This window comes from Octopus bimaculoides, chromosome 30, assembly GCF_046866305.1.
Source record: "Octopus bimaculoides isolate indiv1 chromosome 30, ASM4686630v1, whole genome shotgun sequence".
Taxonomy (NCBI): domain Eukaryota; kingdom Metazoa; phylum Mollusca; class Cephalopoda; order Octopoda; family Octopodidae; genus Octopus; species Octopus bimaculoides.
The window spans coordinates 17160861-17165860 of record NC_142957.1 but is presented as its reverse complement, the minus strand read 5'-3'; the positions used below and the strand labels follow the sequence as shown (position 1 = coordinate 17165860).

Here is a 5000-nt window from a genome sequence, read left to right as displayed (position 1 = left end):
CTGGAATAATGTTTACCTCTCAGACCCTCTTTCACAGGGCCGAAGTGATGATAGTCCACTGAAAACTGTAGTGAAGAAGTGGCTCAAAGAACAGTCAACAGAATTTTATGGGGCAGGGATACATGCTCTCATTCGAAGGTGGAACATCGCTATTGAGAGAAACAGTGACTATGTTGAGAATTAGGGATGTGATCCACAGACGACCAGCCTCATTTTGATGTAGTACACATGTTCCTGTGTTGGTAATTATACCTGTCCTAAACAAAATGGCATTACTTTTTGACACGCCCTCATAAATACACGACGGGCTTCTTTCTTTTCCGTCTACCATATCCACCCAAGGCTACAGTAGAAGACACTTGCCCAATCTTTCTATTCCAAAGTGATTTAAATTAATATCTTTTATCTTTGATTTCGCGTTAATTTACCCTTTAAGCACCAGCTTAATGGGGATTAAAGGATAATCTTCATTATTTCCGAGGCATATTGAGACAAAGGTAACGTATTTCAGCAAAAAGGTTTGGTTAATTAATGTTCAAAATTCCATCTGAATAATGACAAAAGTACTTTACTAAATTCTTCAATATTTTCAAACTAATTTGAAATAAAGGCAGTCTACTTGGAAACAAAAGGATTAAATCGATCTAAATATAAGACTTTTTTTATCAAATTTTCATGCTAAATTAAATCCCAGACACTGGCTTAATAACGACAAAGTGATTTCACTAAATTCTTCATTATTTGCAAAATTGATTGAGACAAAGGCAGTGAATTTCAAAAGAAATATGGTAACAAAGGCATAACATAAATTCCAGCGGAGTCAGCCAAATGATTATGGATATATCCGTTGCATTTCAAAGGCAGGAGTTCCTGCTCCTTTTCAAAGCCAAATGTGTTAGGAAAAGGCAAACGAAAAAAGTTTATTAATGTATAAGTATGTTGATAAACGCGAACTTTGAGAGAATTATCCGCCAAGCCAATATAATTCTATGTACGACATTTTTTGTTTTTTTTTACTTAAAAATAGTACACTATATTAGAGCATTCGAAAGACAATTGCAGATATAGGAGAACATTTTTTTTTTCGTTTTTTGGTGTTTGTCTCCATACAGTTATGATTAAGAAAAATGATAATGTTAGTTGGAAGCTAATTGCCGGAGCTTACAATAAAAGAGGCTTACCTTTCTTTTCATAATCTTCAAGCACCTGTAATTAATTGTAAAATTAAATTACTTTCCACGAATATCTGTGAAAATATTCTTTTATTATTTTGACTGTGGCCATGCTGGAGCACCACCTTAAATTGATGAGATTAACGCTGGATTTTACCACCAAAGATTCGGTGATTTATTTTCACGGTGGTGGCACATTAAACGTAAAGCTAAAAATAGAAAAAGCTTCAGAAGTACTTATGCTGTATCTAGGGATAGTCATTATTCCAATATTATTAACACACGCACCGGTTCAATTCCAGTCCTTTATTTTTAGTCCATTTGTTAAATATTCAACTAAGTAATCAATTGTTTATTTAACTTGGTTAAACAGTAATTAATTCGTACAAGACACTTGGCAATGTGCCACGCAGTGGGACCGAACCTGGAACCATGTGGTTTGGAAGCAAGCTTCTAACTACACATCCACGTCTGCGCCTATATATGTGTGTATATATATATATATATATATATATATATATATATATATATATATATATATGTAAATATATCTATATGAATATATGCGTATATATGTGTGTGTGTATGTGTATGTATAAATGTATACATGTGTATACGTATGTATATATATATATATATATATATATATATATATATATATATACATCTATGCAAACATGTACATATAAAGACATAAAAATGCATATAAAAGCATATTTTGATAAACACTAAAATCTTGATGAGATTCCGGCTTTTAATTGACATTTCTTTGTTATCGACAGTTTGATATCACGTGAGATTAATAGTACTTCCGGTGAGAGACTGGAGTGAAACTAGATGGCGTTGAAACAATATGGCGCTTATATTTGCCGGAAGTACTTAATGAAAACCAATCGGAAGCCATACTGGTCCTTAAGTAGCGTCTGTACTAGTATGTATCCTTTCTATTTAATAATAGCCGATAGGATTGAGGGCTGGTTGGTTGGTTGACCGAGCGTTCAGTCATGTTTTATGTAGTTAAGAGAGACATATGTGTTCTATTCGTCTCTCATATTCATTTGCTGCGTTAGAGGAAGTAAGCAAACCAACACCAGTTGTGAGGCGAGGGTGGACACAAACAAAAAAATCACATACACACACACACACACACACACACACACACACACACATACACGTTCTTTTATTCTTTTACCAACCACATGATTCCGGGTTCAGTCCCACTGCATGGCACCTTCGGCAAATGTCTTCTACTATAGCCTCAGACCGACCAAAGCCTTGTGAGTGGATTTGGTAGACAGAAACTGAAAGAAGCCCGTCGTATATATGTATATATATATATATGTGTATATGTGTTTGTGCGTCTGTGTTTGTCCACCCACCATCACTTGACAACCGATGCTGGTGTGTTTACGTCCCCGTAACTTAGCGGTTCGGCAAAAGAGACCGATAGAATAAGTACTAGGCTTACAAAGAATAAGTCCTGGGGTCGATTTTCTCGACTAAAAGCGGTACTCCAGCATGGCCGCAGTCAAATGACTAGGAGTTAAACGCCTGTGTTATTTATTTATTTACATATATTACACAAAATATTTCACGTAAACCCGGAGTTTCTACCTTTAATAGTAAGGACTTACGACTTTTTACTTGCGTGATTTTTTGCTACCCTGGCAACTGTTTATTCATTCTTACCATGTTAATTGTTAACAAGGGAAAAAATACACACATCTATTTATATATATATATATATATGGAAGAATATACAAATAATAACAACAGACGAGGACAGGTGGTGTAAATAACAAAAGTATATATTAGTATGACGCTCGGGAATACGGAAAGTCTTTGACGTTTCGAGCTACGCTCTTCAACAGAAAGAATACGGAGACAAGGAGAAAAACACGGAGAAAAAAAATTGATATATATATATATATATATATATATATAAAATTTATATATATATATATATATATATATATATATATATATATATGATTGGGAGGAGTATGAAAGAAACATGATTATATGAGCAATCACACATAGTTATAGTTACAGTTATACATACGTAAACATATATATATGTATGAATATATATGTATACTATATATATATATATATATATATATATATATATATATATATATATATATATATATATATATAACCCTTTATATATATATATATATATATATATATATATATATATAAATTCATAAGAGTGGTACAACAAGGCACCGATATTTACTGGACAATAGCAATCGATATAAAAACGACGCTATTGTATAGCTTCACTGCGTATATACTGGCAAAAATGCGTATATATATACCCTTATAGGGCTATTTTTGCTGGAAATTAATACATTTGTATTGAAATATTTTTCATTGATAACTTCTTCACTGTTCTCAGTTCCATTAACGGCTGGGCGTTCGGGCGAGGATACTTGGCATTGATGTGGCAACATTTGAAATGTCGTCTAGGTGAATGCAGCTGATGAGGACTAATCAGATTTACGTTGTGAAACGTATTTGAAGAGTCTGAAACCTGGGTACTGCATTATCCTTAATCTGGGTTGTTCATTTTGAATGTTCTTCCTAAGGTAAGACAAGTTTTTCATGTTTGTTGCACACACGCATTTTTGCCAGTATATACGCAGTGAAGCTATACAATAGCGTCGTATTTATATCGATTGCTATTGTCCAGTAAATATCGGTACCTTGTTGTACCACTCTTATGAATTTATATATATATACCCTTATAGGGCTATTTTTTGCTGGAAATTGATACATTTGTATTAATACATTTGTATTGAAATATTTTTCATATATATATATATATATATATATATATATATATATATATATATATATCACAACTATATATATATATACATATATATATATGAAGGGGAAGAGAGAAACGTACACGCACATGCATGTACACACAGGGAGAAAGAAAGGACGCAGAAACTAAAGAAAAGAAAGAATAAAGAAGGAAAGAAGAAGAAGAAGAAGAAAAGGAAGAAAGAAAGAAAGCGAGAATGATAGAAGGGAAGAGGGACCCGAAATACAAGGCGACCCTTTCTCTAGAAATCGCTAGGAATACATTAGAGCGTTAAATACTCCTTCGTGAAAGTATGTGAGTCACAACAACAAACAGCGGCGACGCCATCTTAAGATGACAGCAACATCCTTGAAATTGCAAGTGTTCATAATAGTTGCATGGAAATATAGAACTAACTGCATTTAGCAGGATTCTTGTTAATAGCGTCTAAAACATTATTACTTTTACTATCAACACGGCGGCACTAGCACTTTGGTTGTGTTTCGTCATTATCTCTTCTACTGGATCTCTCGTTATATCCATGTTCTATCTCGCTCATTCTCGCTACATCGCGATATATCTCGCCTCTGCGTTCTATTGTTCGTTGTATAATTGTGTTTTCAGCTTGTTGTTTGTTTTTGGTTTAATGGTGCTTCTCGCTTTGCATTCTCTCTTTCCTCTTTCATAAATCTGTCTCAGTCTCTCTCACTCAATTTCTCCCTATCTATATATATACATCTACCACTCTCTTCGTTCCTCTCTCCTCATTATCTGTTTGGGTATGCGGTTGATTACACACACATACACACACACACACTCATATATATGCATATATAAGCAATGCTACAACACACGTGCTGTTGGTTGTGTTTTTTTTCCTTCGATGGACTTTTCCCTCTTTCCTTCTCAACGAACAGCTATGCTCGAAACGTCAAAAACTTTTTGTTTTAATTAAGCATTAAACTAATGCGTTCCATGTGCAGATCCTCTTGTTTATTATTGTTATTTTT

At 33.7% G+C, this 5000-nt stretch overlaps 1 long non-coding RNA gene across 2 annotated transcripts in view; it reads right to left on the bottom strand.

Annotated features, from left to right (window-relative positions):
* Window positions 1-5000, bottom strand: part of LOC149130242 (uncharacterized) — a 170583-nt gene that overhangs the window by 131681 nt on the left and 33902 nt on the right. The window contains exon 3 of one of the 2 annotated variants that reach the window (XR_016239168.1): window positions 1182-1206. The exons of the other annotated variant lie outside the window; for it this stretch is intronic. This is a non-coding gene — a long non-coding RNA (uncharacterized LOC149130242). The remainder of the gene's footprint in view (window positions 1-1181; window positions 1207-5000) is intronic. 2 annotated transcript variants of the gene reach the window in all.